Source organism: Rhinatrema bivittatum, chromosome 2 (genome assembly GCF_901001135.1).
Source record: "Rhinatrema bivittatum chromosome 2, aRhiBiv1.1, whole genome shotgun sequence".
In the NCBI taxonomy this organism is placed as follows: domain Eukaryota; kingdom Metazoa; phylum Chordata; class Amphibia; order Gymnophiona; family Rhinatrematidae; genus Rhinatrema; species Rhinatrema bivittatum.
Genome location: NC_042616.1, coordinates 250802733 through 250818542, shown reverse-complemented (window position 1 = coordinate 250818542; position 15810 = coordinate 250802733). Strand labels below are relative to the sequence as shown.

Sequence of the window (15810 nt, the reverse complement as noted above, 5' to 3'; positions counted from 1 at the left end):
TGCACCGGCCCGATTATATTTTCATGCATTCCTGCGGTGCCAACTAGAAAACTCTGCAAAAAAGACATTTGGAGCTTCTATGGAATTAGACTTTTTGTAATGCGTGCTAGGTGTGGGCTTTGCCCTCAGAAAGCCATGAATAAACGGAATTACCATTACAATATAGTAAACCTCGCATACAAAAACAACCCTAATAGCCTTATCTATGAAAAGGCAACACTGCACATATTACACCAGGCCCTAGAACACCAATAAAAGCTCTTATTAGGAAACCAGGTTGCTATAGATCCCTACACAGAAATTACATGCTAGCAAAATACCTCATCTCAGTCACATATGCAGGACACAGAGAGACCCTCACCAAATGCAGAATACAGAGATCCGAAAGTATAAACAGAAACGTGCTGAGAAGAACCGAACTGGAACTCACAACCAGCCAGCATCCATATGTAGAGCAACAATGGAAAAATAGAAACATTACCATTCTTCATAAAACATTAAATAAAATCAAGAAATATAAAATGTTAATCATAATAGTAAAGTCATATTCATAAAAGGAATATTTCAAACCAGTTAATGAATAGAATATCAAAAATTTCCCAAACACCAAAAAAATATTTTTAAAATCTGATGAATAAAAAAGACAATTAAAAAATGTTCTATTCCCCCACCCCAAAAAAAAAAATTTCAAAAGAGCAGAATGATCAAATTACACCCCATAATTACCTGGGATCTGATTTCCAGTCACCCTGAGATAGTAGTGGATTGGGGGAGATAAGGCTTCACAAATTTTATCTTCTCTCACACATACATGCACAATAACACATTCATTTTCTCCCATTCTCCCTCTCTCTAACATACACAGGCTGTCTCACCCTCACTGATACATTGTGTGTGTGTGTATGTGTGCGCGTGTGAGAGCCTGTGTGCAACACACAGGCTCTCACAGGCACAAAACACGCACAAATGTACAGGTTCTCACACAGACTCACACACACACACGATCTCACACAAACTCACCACACACACGATCTTTCACAGACACACACATATGCACATCCAAACAGGTTCTCAGACACACAGACTCTCACTCATTCACACATAAGAACAAAAGAACATGCCATACTGGGTCAGACCAAGGGTCCATCAAGCCCAGCATCCTGTTTCCAACAGTGGCCAATCCAGGCCATAAGAACCTGGCAAGTACCCAAAAACTAAGTCTATTCCATGTTACCATTGCTAATGGCAGTGGCTATTTTCTAAGTAAACGTAATAGCAGGTAATGGACTTCTCCTCCAAGAACTTATCCAATCCTTTTTTAAACACAGCTATACTAACTGTGCTAACCACATCCTCTGACAACAAATTCCAGAGTTTAATTGTGCTTACGTATACATAGTCTCCTGTTATCATCGGGCTATGGCAGGATGAGCTCCACCACAGCCCCACAGGCCTCTTGCTATCTTCGTGCCATAGGGCCCACCGATCCTCCTGCTTGTGTGGGGAGGAAGGAGCAGAAGCTGTGGGCAGCATGCGCACACGCATGCTCATACCCTGAAGAGGGGCCTCTCCTTCGTCACCAGTGCTCTCTCCTTCGGCCGCCAGCTGGTTAGGTTCCACTTGTAGCCTGCGGCCTCTGTGCTGCCACCAGCCCACCGCCTTCCTGCAAATGGACGGTATGCACACATGGTCGCGCCAGGCCTGATCAAAGGAGAGTTGTTCCATCCCCTTTATCATTTTTGTCACCCTCCTCTGCACCTTTTCTAATTCTATGTCTTTGCATATGGGGAGTGGAAACCCGAATGAACTGTATTCGATGGGGGGGGGGGAAAGGCTGATGTGCACGGAGCAGGAGAGGGACCTTGGGGTGATAGTGTCTAACGATATGAAGTCTGCGAAACAATGCGACAAGGCGATAGCAAAAGCCAGAAGAATGCTGGGCTGCATAGAGAGAGGAATATCGAGTAAGAAAAGGGAAGTGATTATTCCCTTGTACAGGTCCTTGGTGAGGCCTCACCTGGAGTACTGTGTTCAGTTCTGGAGACTGTATCTACAAAAAGACAAAGACAAGATGGAAGCGGTACAGAGAAGGGCGACCAGGAAGGTGGAGGATCTTCATCGGATGACGTACGAGGAGAGATTGAAGAATCTAAATATGTACACCCTGGAGGAAAGGAGGAGCAGAGGCAATATGATACAGACTTTCAGATACTTGAAAGGTTTTAATGATCCAAAGACAACGACAAACCTTTTCCGTAGGAAAAAAATCAGCAGAACCAGGGGTCACGATTTGAAGCTCCAGGGAGGAAGATTCAGAACCAATGTTAGGAAGTATTTCTTCACGGAGAGGGTGGTGGATGCCTGGAATGCCCTTCCGGAGGATGTGGTGAAGACCAGAACTGTGAAGGACTTCAAAGGGGCGTGGGATAAACACTGTGGATCCATAAAGTCAAGAGGCCGCCAATGAAGAGTGGGTGACTCGCCAGAATGATGGCTACTGCCTGGAGACAATACCCTTATTCAATAAACGTACACATGCTTACTGTGACTCCAACATCGTTCTAGCTTCAACAGCAAGAGGAAATGTGGAATAAAGGATCTGCACTCACAAAGGGGGGAGTAGCTGGCTTGTTACGGCGGTTACTACCCCAAACCAAATAAGCCTGTTACTTCAATTTCTATGCATATACAGCATAGTTCTCTGCTTCAACGGCAGGGGAGAAGAAAAAACTGATACTACACACATCCAGCAGAGCTCTCTGCTTCAATGGCAGGGGAGAAGAAAAAAGGGTTCGCACTCACAAAGCGGGGAGTAGCTGGCTTGTTACGGCGGTTACTACCCCAAACCAAATGTGCCTGATACTTCACTTTCGATGCATATCCAGCATGGCTCTCTGCTTCAACAGCATGGGAGAAGAAAAACAACCAATAAGGGCTGTATAACATAGTCTGAGTAAAACAAGCATGGGTGTAGCTTGCTTATTGCGGCGGTTACTACCCCTACTACCCCTAACTAATCAAGCTAGATATTTCACTTGGATGCAGCTCCATCACTGCTTTCTTCATTAATGGTGGGGGTGGAAGGGAAATAGAACCAAGAGCTAAGAGAAACAGATAAGTATGAGAGAAAAAAGTGTGTGAAGCTTGCTGGGCAGACTGGATGGGCCGTTTGGTCTTCTTCTGCCGTCATTTCTATGTTTCTATGTCTTCTTGAGATGGGGTGACCAGAACTGCACACAATACTCAAGGTGTGGTCTAATCACGGTTTGATACAGAGGTAATCCAAAGGAGTGCCCACCATGAACAAGGGTGCGTGGACATTGTGTTCAGATAAGGAGAACTGGAGGTCGCAGGAGACCAGAATAGTGTATCCGGGAGTATGACTAGAATCAAGGCCAGAGTCTATGTGCAGAAAAGTCAGCCAGGCAGGGTCAGTAGCAAAGTCAGTCCAGATGTAGTGAGGTCAAGCAGGAGGTCCGGTTCCAGACGGCAGACGAGAGTAGTCTGTGTTCCAGGCACAGGTCAGGGCAGGCAGCGATCAAGGATAGTCTGCGTGCCAGGCAGAGGTCAGGGCAGGCAGCAATCAAGGAGTAGTCAAGAACAAGCAGAGGTCAGTACCGTGAGATCAGTCCGAAGGGTACTACCAGGAATGGAGAGACAAAGGAGCAGGAGATGCTGAAGAGCAGGAGACACTGGAACGGGAGACACAGGAGACGCTGGAACTGGAGACGCTGGAACTGGAGACACAGGAGACGCTGGAACAAAGACTGGAACAGGAAGACACAGGAAACTCAAGAAGGCAAACTCACTATCACAGAGTGATCGACCCGATTGCCAAGGCGAAGTCATGGGGACAGGGCCTAGCTATTTATGCTGGGACTGAGTGATCTCATCGGGGAGCGTCTTGGCTGGGTTACCCGCACTAGTCCCTTTAAAGGGAATGACGTCAGCCGCGCGCACACCTAGGGGCAGGGCTGAGGAAAAGCTGGACGCGGAGCCCCGGCGGGAGCTCCGCTGCGAGGCCTGGGATGCCGGGGAAGCCTGAGAGCAACAAGGACAGCTGGCACCAGCAGAGGAGGTGAGACCAGAGCTTGTAGACGGCTGGGAGAGGTAAGCAGGCCCGGCCGTAGAGCGGACACGGCTGGGAAGCGCAACAATATTCAGGCTTAGGCTCCTTAAAAAAAAAAAATGAACAAGAGCTGTAATAAGAAACCTTCTCTAAGTCACGAAAATCTGCATATGAAGGGTACCAACAAAGCGAACTCCTACCAGGTCTTACACCTCTTGGCTAGCCGATAAACTGTCCATCATTGTGTCTACATATTTGCTTACAAAAGGAGTAAAAAATTTGAAAGAACTGTTATGTCCATCTCTTTATCAGGAGAAAGGACAGCAAAAACCTGGCATTCGAACGGGACATTTTAAGTGCAGACATTGTTTAGCGTGCAAAGTCACTTTAGAGCTCACAGAATTTTTGCATCCGAAAACAGAGAAAATACAAGTTGAAATATTTAACTACATATGTATAAAAATACGTTATTTATATAGCTTTGTGTCCTTGTGACAAGATATATGTTGGAAAGACCAGAAGAACTTTGAGGGTTCGAGTATCAGAACATCGAAGTTGCTTCAAAAACAAGAGAATGGAAGCACCAATGTATAGATTATAACCAAGATTTGAAGATCTATGGGTTTTTTTGTGATAGATATGGTTTTACAGCATCTGCAGGGCGGTGATAGAGACAAGTGCTTATTACAGCAAGAACAAAGATGGATATACGAATTGGAAAGTATTGATCCACATGGAATGAACACAAGCATTTTATAACAGAAATTATAATAGTGTTCAATGGGACTATCAAGAGTGTCATTCGTGTGTTCCAATAGATTGAAAATGAATGGGACCAATCAGATTGCTTAAAAGAGTAATGAAAGTTGAATGTGATTGGTTAGCAGTTTGATTGACAACTGACTATTGCAATAGAACATTGGGGGTATGGATAGCATTACAATATAAGCTGCTGCCTTTCAAACAATGTTTAAATGGAGGTAGATTCAGATCACCATTAAGCTTCGTCCTCTCTCCAGAAAACGCCAACAAGCTGGCCAGTGTTTCGCCTTAACGGCTGCTTCAGGGAGACTTTTCTGAACTGTTCCTAATACAAAAAATAAACACAATCATGGTAAACTTTTAAAAGATTTTTCTCGCCCACAGCCCCCTGTGGACTAACCTTCCAAAATGATGTGTTTTTAAGAGGTTAGTCCACAGGGGGCTGTGGGCGAGAAAAATCTTTTTAAATTTTACCATGATTGTGTTTATTTTTTGTATTAGGAACAGTTCAGAAAACTCTTCCCTGATGCAGCCGTTAATGCGAAACACTGGCCACCTTGTTGGAGTTTTCTGGAGAGAGGACAATAATGGAGTTTTTGCTCGTGTGAATTAGCAGATCTGAAGCAAGAGTACTCCACCAATTTTGAATGAGCTAAGATAAGTACCGTGTGCTATCATTCATATAAACGGAGTGTTTCAAAACGCAATTTTATCTAGGTTTCCATTTTTGAGAATTAAGTATGAATGAGAAAAGGAAATGGACTCTGTAAAATCATAAATACAATTAGAGAATTGCACATGGGAATAACAATAAGTTCAGTGTTCCTTTTTAATTAACAAAAAAAGAAAGAAAATTTCAAAATAATAAAGGTAAAATTGTTAAAAACAAAAATAATAGAGGAGGTTTTTTTAGACTAATGATTTTGCCCCTTACCAGAATGACTTTAAAAAATAGTCAGTCTGGCATCTGAAGTCTTTTCCTCCTTGAAAACAAAATGAATTTAAAATAAAAATAAAAACATTTTGGAAATTTGAACTAATCAGTTTGTGATGTGGATTAGATAACTGAGTGCGCTATAAAGTTTGCAGTTACATATTTACTTGTGCCATCAGCCAAGTTGAAAAAATGCAGTTTTTCTGATACAACACTTAACTTTGCTGGGAATTGCACAGCAAATCGTATCTGCCTTCCACAAACTGCACAAAGACTTTGCACCAGAAGGCCTCTCCCATTGAATAATTAGGGAACAGGAGCACAGGAGTTCCCTCGTACTCAAGTTTCCTGAACTGCTGATACTTGTGCAAAATCTCTTAATTTAAAAATTTTGCGATGACTGGTCTTGGCCTGAGCTGAGCTGCTTCCTGTGCTCCTAGGCTGTGCGCACATTCCACCCGCAGGATGCCATGTGATTCCCCCAGGCCAAAAGCCTTGCCAAGCCACGTCTCTAAGGTGTCCCCTAGTGTACATTCATCCACAGTTTCCGGCAGACCAATAATACGTACATTGCAGCACCAGGATCTGTTTTCAAGTCCTCCAATTTTTGTTCCACCTTCTCCACTGCAGATTTTAAAGTTGCTATTTCCGATTCCAGCGATTAAACACAATTGCCAACCCCGATAAGGTGCATTTTGATATCTTGAGAGGGAGTGAGGGAAACCACCCAGGTTGCAAAGCCTTTTGGGGATGGAAAAGTCACTGAAATGCAAATGTGGGCCATTAGCCAATGTACAGCCAGATGAAAGAGTGCCACTTTCCTCCTGGCATTTGGGTTGCAAGGGGTAAGAGAAGGAAAATGGACTAGGCATAGAAAGATGTTTTGGGAATCCATGGGCAAGATGCTTGCCTGTCTTGGGCACTAAAATGCCCAGTTTTGTGACGAATCATCATAATCAGTCACATTCAATCTTCATTTTTTGTAACTATTTTCCTTATCGCTTTAATGATTATATTCCCTTATCAAACCTCATACTAGCTCTTTGCTAAGTAACTTCAGTTCTTGTAAATCCATTTATTCCCTATTTTCCTTATCTAAATATCCAAGTGCTTAACAAATATCTACCAATTTGCCTGCATAAAACTATGACTATGTAGATTATATACAATATTTATTTACTATTACAATACTCAAGGTAGATTATGGTTAAAAGAAATCCTATTCACCTTGATGATGTTTAGTGTAAGAACACAAAATTAGAGCAGCAGAAACCAGCTGATCCCGCGCTCAGCATGCGAGATTGTTCTTTTCCTCCAAATGTATTCCTCTTTACCAGAATGAGAATAAGTAGATGGTATTTAGTAATTCTACAGGCGCAATCTGGGTCACATTCCATAGGCTTGGATTTGTACGGCCCCCACCCCATCCCAGAATGCAGACAAAAGCCCCTAGGTCAGAGCAGCACATCGTGGGCACCTAACTCTGGGTAGCCACTTATCAGATTAAATTCAGTACTGCAGCCATGCTCCAAATTAAATCTCACAGCAACATGAGGCTCCAGCAATTTCAGCTGGAATTTTTATTTTTTTTTTCTCTTCTTTCATACCTCTTGCTATCGACTAGAATCTTTGAACAGGAAGAAGAGATGGAAGAGGGCAAAATTGGATATTTTACAATGAAAGAAGATGAAAGAAAGCTATTGTATCACATTATGATGCTCTCTCTCTCTGATCTTATATAAAGATGAAGCTTGCACAGAGAATATGAGTCATTCTTAAACAGAAATGAGGTATTTGGTGGGGGGGGGGGAGATGACCTTAAAGTATAGTTTCCTGAAGGGAAAGCAACCTTCCACTATGTGTTTTCATGCTGTGATAGTGATGAGTTCGACACAAGGATTGCCTGCAAATCTGTTCTTATTAAACACAATATAATAAAAATAAAACCAAAGCAAAACTGGAAAACTTTGCAGAGAAGCAAAGTCCTCTAGTTGCCCTTAAAATAAAAGGTTATGAGTGCCCTTTACCAATTCTTAATTCAAGAGCTCCGATGCAAACATGAACTTTCAACAAGTCAGGCCACCTGAAACCAGCTCTTTCCATTTCCGAAATTACCACCAAGAACAAAAAAAAAAAAATAGCCAATGAACTCAAGCCACATTGTGATTTTGGGGTGCTTTCCTATTATAAACGTGGTAATGCTAAATATTAAAGCAAGAGTAAATGATGTAGTACCTCAGACTCTCACACTCTATACTCAAGTACATTAAGAGCCTTACTTAAAAAAAACAAAAAAAAAAAACAAGATTTGTTCCATGGGTATGTGAGGCAGTGCCCCTAGTGTTCTCTTATTTACCTGTGCAGGACCAGGCCTGGTCCACCTTAAATTCCTTAAGGAGAGTATGCTCTGTGGGCAGGATTCTGCGGGGCAGGTGAAGCTCTGAGGAACTGGACTGGGCCCTTAGGCTTGGAAAGGGATCTCTCCAAACACCACCTTGATCCCAATAACTTGAGTGCTTAGTTGTGCTGTGTGGAACTTGGATGACAAGATCTGTGACCCCTGAATTAAGCTGCCGTGAAGTGCTGCCTGGACCTGCTGAGTTATACATGGAAACAGGATGCTAGGCTAGATGGACCCTTGGTCTGACCCAGTATGGCATTTTCTTATGTTCTTATGAAGTGAACCTGGGTTCACTGATTCCATCTTATCATATTTGCCTGCCCCTGCTCAGTGCCCTGCAGGAATTGACCCCTTAGCATTTGGTGCATTTAAAGTATAAATGCTATTTTCAACATATTTTTAAGGTGTGCAGGACGACTCCACTAGTTGTAAACCATCTCTCCATCCAGGTCCCTAAAGTCAGTTTTGCAAACTTGGGAGCTCTGAAATGCACTCCATATTCCACAGCCTTATTTCTTAAATCCTCATCCTCCCTAGCACAGATTCTGTATTGGACACAGACCCTATTCAGCATCAGGACATGCATAGTGACTCCTGGGCGTGTCTTTGCCATGAGCCTAGATAGCTCCAGGGAAGAGACAGAAAGCTGAGAGGGCCCGCCAGGACTACAACCATTTGTTATGAAAATGGCATACAACACTCAAGCTCTTTTTTTTTTTCTGGCAACATCTAACAACTGGAGATTTTGTCATGAAAAGGTCAGAATAGGAAAGGTTACAACTTGAGAGTTTCTCAGCCATTTTTAGTGTTCAGTAACAGAACAGAGAAATGGTAACTGTAACCAGGAAACGAAGTATGCACTTCACACTCCAGCAGTCACAGCATACCCATGACATGTCGGTTTCCTTTTCAGGAAGAACAAACATACTTAGTATTTCATTTCACATTGTAAAATGACAGGAAGAACTGTACTAGTCTAAGCAGCTTAAGTCATACTGTGTGTATAGATATAAGGGCATATGGCACCTCTGGATGGTGTCTGTCCGTCAGTAATTGCTGGGATGAACATGTGTGTGTCAGTGTGCATGCACACCCCTCCATCCAACAAGGAGCATAGGTGTGTACTCTCTGAGGTACACGTGCAAGTTCGGAGTTAAGCACATAGATTCCAAGTTATACACGAATGCTTCATGTGAAACTAGGGGCTGTGCAGGCCACAGGAAACCAGAGAGCTGCAGGACCAGGTGGAGCCACAGTGATCGGCGGCCTAGAGAAGAGGACTGCAGAACTGTAGAGAATCAGACAGATGGAGTAGGAGGGAAAAAAAATATTACAACTGCTCACAACAGGTTAAGGTTTATGCTGGGATCGGGCTGGGAGTAGGGAGGGGAAGAATATCCAGGACAGAAGTGATGGGAGGGAAGATAGGAGTTTTCTGGGGAGAGTGTTGGGGGTCAGACTGTGAGAGGGGTAGGGCTGTAGTATGCTGAGGTCAGGCTTGAGAGGAGGTGCGTGAATAGAGGCCTCTGGGAAATTTCACCAGTTATCAGATAGTCTCAAAATAATTTACACAGCAGCATCTGTAATAGATGCTGACACAGACCTCTTGGCTCGTTTAGGATCTGATTGACCGAGACACAGAATGGAGAAAAAAAACCCTTAAGTAAATCAGGCCCTTAGTCTGCACAGTTGCCCCCCTCTATGTGTCACTGAAGGGCTCATTCAATCTCCTGGCATATCGTCCTCTCTCGTCTTTATGCCACCCCCTCTATCTGCCTAAATGTGTTTGAGTTCTTGCACTGGTTTGATAACAACTGCCTTTGCTGGAATAGCTACTTCAGGCATTTATATCATGAGAGAACGACTCTCAAGGCACTTTCCTAAGGTTTGTCAAATGAGCTCAAAGAAATCATGCTGTCAAAGACTGTGCCAAAAGCAGGAACTGCAGGCACTGGAACAGTACAGCCAGCCAGTGCTTCTTTGCTATGGAAGTGCAGCTCCCTGGGACAACTACTTAACTCTTCTGAAGGGAGCACGTAAACCTAATTTTCTAATTAAATATGGGATATAAAATACAGAATGCAGTAGTTCAATGCAAACTTGTTATGACTTTAGCTATACAAAGTATTCTCAACACAAAACTATATGAAATTTGTAAGGGTGATTTTTCATTTTGGAAGAATAGGCAACATGGATTATGTTTAAAGAGTATTAATGGCCTGAACATTGTGCTCCTTTCCTTAACAGAAGTTGCAAATACTCTTCATTGTTCATTTACTTTGCTTCTAAGCTCCTGATCAGTAGCCATATTACATCCTCCTCTCTGTCAGTGACAGGATGTATCCCAAGATGCACCTCTCTCTGTGACATCACAATGCTGTTTCCTCTGCACTCAGACAGCATTTCTAGCGGGCCAGCCCACTGACTCAGTGGCCGTGTTTTACACTGCAATGTGGAAGGTTCCCAGTTTGGTCCCTAAGCCGTTTCCACTCATTGGGGCAAATGGAGCTGGAGATGCTTGGGAGGCTGCGTTAATAGCCCCCAAGAGAATAAGTATCATGGTCATTTCTTAAGAGTGACATCCAGTGGCCAGATTCAGAGACCATGATTGCAGGGTTCCAGAAACAGTGCTGGTTCCTGATCCCTGATATAAGATCAGACTACGGTAAGTATGTTGGGGGGAGGTTTAGTAAAATACAGGAAAAATCTCTGGATATTTGGGAATGAAAGCTTATGGTGGTGCCACATTCCAGCCTTGGATCCAGTTGAGCTGGAAAGTACAAATGAGTAGAAGGAAGCAGCCAGGTTACAAAAAAACAAAACAAAACAAAACATTGATAGTGCTAGTGTAAATCCTGTCCATAGTACCCTCCATTCTTTAATCATATTATCTGGCACTCACTGTAAGTTTTTGTTAACACTGGCTCCCCAATAGAAAAACACATAGGAGAGACTGGTGAAATGACAACGTTTTACTGATGCCTCACAAAACAGCAAACACAAGCCAGAATAGCTTCAACAAGGATGGCTTCTCCACCACAGCAGCATCAAATCCCCACATGCTCTGAGTTGGCCTACTTCGCTCTCTCAATTCTCAATCTCACCTTTTCCCTCTCTCCCTCATAGACACGCATATCCTACAGGAATTTAGTACCAGATCACTCAAGAAATCAGGAACAGCACAAATAGGCTTACTGTGGTATCAAATCAAATTCGGCTTTTGCTTCAATAGTCAATTAAACCCTTAATATTTATACTGACAGGTCACAGTAGCAATTGCCTACGGCCACCTCATCCCCAGGCGTCCCAGTCACACCTCTAATCATTGCTCATCAGGTGTTCTCTCAGCTGCCGCCGCCACTCATATGGTCCTCTTTCACCACATGCTGTCACTTATCTGCTTCCCTTCCCCTCCCAACCACCACCACCATCATTTTGTATTGCTGCTGCTGCTGTTCTTTGGGTCCTCTCCCAGCTCCAGCTGCTTTTGCCAGCACTCCTTGGGGGGGGTCCCTCCTCCACATCCATAAAACAGGTGCAATACTTACAGCCTTCCTTAGCTACTTCTGAAGCCTTCCCATGAGCCAGCCTCGGCTGCCGACTCTGGTCCATTTTTCCTGCAAGAGATCTCCCCAATGGTGCCAGAATGCACGTGTGAGAACGATCTCCACCCAGCACTGTGACATCGCTTTTACCAAACAACCTTTGCAACAGGGACAGGAACCTTTATTTATTTATTTTAAAACATATGCTTTCCAGATGAAACAAATGTCGCCCAAAGCAATGTACAGAAAAAATTACAAATACAATCACATCAAAATTGACATACAACAAACTAAAACCAAAGTAACAAAACATGGTCCTCTATTTGTGTGTTTTACGTGGAGTGCAACAGAAATTTCCACCGAAGAAGAGTAACCAGCAAATGTGTAACTGTAGACTGCCTTTCCAATTTTAGTTCTCTGCTTCTGTACAGCACCCTAAAATTAATAATACAATCTAGAGCAAGGACACAATCATCTGGATTATCACACTATGTCCTTTGCAGCTTGGGCAATGATAATCAATGCAAATCTCACTTCAAAGAAATCCTGTTTTATTTATTAAGACTGGTAAAAAAAAAAAACAAAAAAAAACACAATTCTGGGCTTCTCGTTCAATTCTTTCCTTCATATGGTTGAACAGTTTCTTAAATTACTGCTTGTAAGCTTGGAATTATCGTTCAATTGGCCCTTGCTTATCAAGTCTAAAGAGCAAAACGGTGCCCTCACTCACAGCAGTTCTTCCCTGATTTATAGAAATTACTTTATCCTCAGTATGTGTAGGATCACTCTCAACAGAATTCAAAAGCCTAACTCGCTGGCAGGTGAATTAAACAAAGCTAGCAAACAGCTCAAACAATAATCTCCACCTTCTGAAACACAAATATCTTTACATTAGCAAAGAATTAATCAGGAAATAATATTTGGAAGGTTGTATAAGAACATAAGAAACTGCCATGCTGGGTCAGACCAAGGGTCCATCAAGCCCAACATCCTGTTTCCAACAGAGGCCACAAGAACCTGGCAATTACCCAAACACCAAGAAGATCCCATGCTACTGATGCTAGTAATAGTAGTGGCTATTCTCTAAGTCATCTTGATTAATAGCAGTTAATGGACTTCTCCTCCAAGAACTTATCCAAACCTTTTTTTAAACCCAGCTACACTAACTGCACTAACCACGTCCTCTGGCAACAAATTACAGAGCTTAATTGTGCGTTGAGTGAAAAAGAACTTTCTCCGATTAGTTTTAAATGTGCCCCATGCTAACTTCATGGAGTGCCCCCTAGTCTTTCTATTATCAGAAAGAGTAAACAACCGATTCACATTTACCTGTTCTAGACTTCTCATGATTTTAAAGACCTCTATCATGTCCCTCCTCAGCCGTCTCTTCTCCAAGCTCAACAGTCCTAACCTCTTTAGCCTTTCCTCATAGGGGAGCTGTTCCATCCCCTTTATCATTTTGTTCGCCTTTCTCTGTACCTTCTCCATTGCAACTATATATTTTTTGAGATGTGGCGACCAGAATTGTACACAGTATTCAAGGTGCAGACTCACCATGGAGCGATACAGAGGCATTATGACATTTTCAGTTTCATTCCCCATTCCCTTCCTAATAATTCCTAACATTCTGTTTACTTTTTTGACTGCCGCAGTACACTGAGCCAACAATTTCAATGTATTATCCACTATGATGCCTAGATCTTTTTCCTGGGTGGTAGCTCCTAATATGGAACCTAACATTGTGTAACTACAGCAAGGGTTATTTTTCACCATATGCATCACCTTGCACTTGTCCACATTAAATTTCATCTGCCATTTGGATGCCCAATCTTCCAGTCTTGCAAGGTCCTCCTGCAATGTATCACAATCCACTTGTGATTTATCTACTCTGAATAATTTTTTTTTTCATCTGCAAATTTGATTACCTCACTTATCGTATTCCTTTCCACATCATTTATAAATATATTAAAAAGCACCAGTCCAAGTACAGATCCCTGAGGCACTCCACTGTTTACCTTTTTCCACTGAGAAAATTGTCCATTTAATCCTACTCTCTGTTTCCTGTCTTTTAGCCAGTTTGTAATCCACGAAAGAATACCGCCTCCTATTCCATGACTTTTCAGTTTCCTTAGAAGCCTCTCATGAGGGACTTTGTCAAACGCCTTCTGAAAATCCAAATACACTACATCTACTGATTCACCTTTATCTACATATTTATTAACTCCTTCAAAAAAGTGAAGCAAATTTGTGAGGCAAGACTTGCCTTGGGTAAATCCATGCTGTGTTCCATTAAACCAAGTCTTTCTATATGCTCTGTGATTTTGATCTTTAGAATAGTTTCCACTATTTTTCCCAGCACTAAAGTCAGGCTCACTGACCATTAGTTTCCTGGATCGCCCCTGGAGCCCTTTTTAAATATTGGGATTACATTGGCCACCCTCCAGTCTTCAGGTACAATGGATGATTGGGTTACAAATTTTAACTAAGAGATCTGAAATTTCATTTTTTAGTTCCTTCAGAACTCTGGGATGCATACCATCTGGTCCAGGTGATTTGCTACTCTTTAGTTTGTCAATCTGACATACTACATCTTCCAGGTTCACCGTGATTTGGTTCAGTTCTTCTGAATCATCACCCTTCAAAACCATCTCTGGAACTGGTATCTCTCCGACATCCTCATTATTAAACACAAACAAATAATTCACTCAGTCTTTCTGCAAGGGCCTTATCTTCCCTAAGAGCCCCTTTAGCACCTCGGTCACTTAACGGTCTCACTAACTCCCTCACAGGTTTCTTGCTTCAGATATATTTTTAAAAGTTTTTATTATGAGTTTTTGCCTCAACGGCCAACTTCATTTCAAATTTTCTCTTAGCCAGCCTTATCAATGTTTTACTCTTAAGTTGACAATGCTTATGATTTTTTCTATTTTCTTTAGATAGATTCCTCTTCTAATCTTTGAAGGATGATTTTGGCTATAATAGCCTTTTTCACCTCACCTTTTAACCATGCCAATAATCGTTTTGCCTTCCTTCCATCTTTCTTTATGCGTGGAATACATCTCGACTGCACTTCTAAGATTGTATTTTTTTTAAATGTCCATACCTGCTGTACACTTTAAATCTTTGCAGCTGCACCTTTCAGCTTTTTTCTATTTTCCTCATTTTATCAAATTTTCCCTTTTGAAAATTTAGTTTTAGAGCTGTAGATTGACATATTGTCCCCCTTCCAGTCATTAATTCAAATTTGATCATGTTATGATCACTATTGCCAAGTGGCCCCACTTGTTACATCTCTCACCAAATCCTGCGTTCGACTAAGAATTAAATCTAAAAATAGTTCCCTCTCTTGTTGGTTCCTGAGCCAATTGCTCCATGAAGCAGTCATTTATTCCATCCAGAAATTTTATGTCCCTAGCATGTCCTGATGTTACATTTACCGAGTCAATATTGGGATAATTGAAATCTCCCATTATTACTGCACTGCCAAATTGGTTAGCTTCCCTGATAGATAGATAGATAGATAGATAGATAGATAGATAGATAGATATAATTTAACTATCTATTTTACACTTTTCGGCACTTCAGAGCGGATTACATTCAGGTACTATAGATATTTCAGAGTATTGCTGACTGTAACCACCGGGCAAGCAAGCTGCAATCTAATATTTTGGTCAGGGAGAAGACAGAAGAAAGCACTGAATAAGTGGAGCAAAAGCAAAAGGCAATCAAACTGAAGGCACGCACACTGCACTTCAATGCCTGCGGTAAGAGAGGGTATGGCAGTTAATATTTGCACTACACATTTTATCAGATCACTTTGAAAAGTAGAAATATTCTCTAGCTTAAGCCATTCAAGGTCATATTCACTCTGTGTGTGTTAGAGGTCTGCAGTACTTTAATAAACAAGGGAACATCTTCAGGTCTGTACAGCAGGGGCAAAACTCACAGCTCTTTCTACCCGTGGATTTTGCACCCATTCTTAAAGGGAAAGTACGAGCATACTTTCCCTTTCAACCCTGCCCAAGAAAACAGCACTCGCAGAGATCCGCACCTGCTCTTTCTAGGCAGAACCACTCACGTAGCTTTGAAAGTGCTAAAC

General features: G+C 42.2%; 1 protein-coding gene and 1 long non-coding RNA gene across 2 annotated transcripts in view; one reads left to right on the top strand and one right to left on the bottom strand.

Moving 5' to 3' along the window:
* The window catches only part of OSBPL10 (oxysterol binding protein like 10), a 494148-nt gene that overhangs the window by 302039 nt on the left and 176299 nt on the right, over positions 1-15810 (bottom strand). The gene's annotated exons all lie outside the window — the stretch shown is intronic.
* Positions 10592-15810, top strand: part of LOC115084485 — a 127230-nt gene continuing 122011 nt past the window's right edge. The window contains exon 1 of the long non-coding RNA XR_003854576.1: positions 10592-10831. This is a non-coding gene — a long non-coding RNA (uncharacterized LOC115084485). The remainder of the gene's footprint in view (positions 10832-15810) is intronic.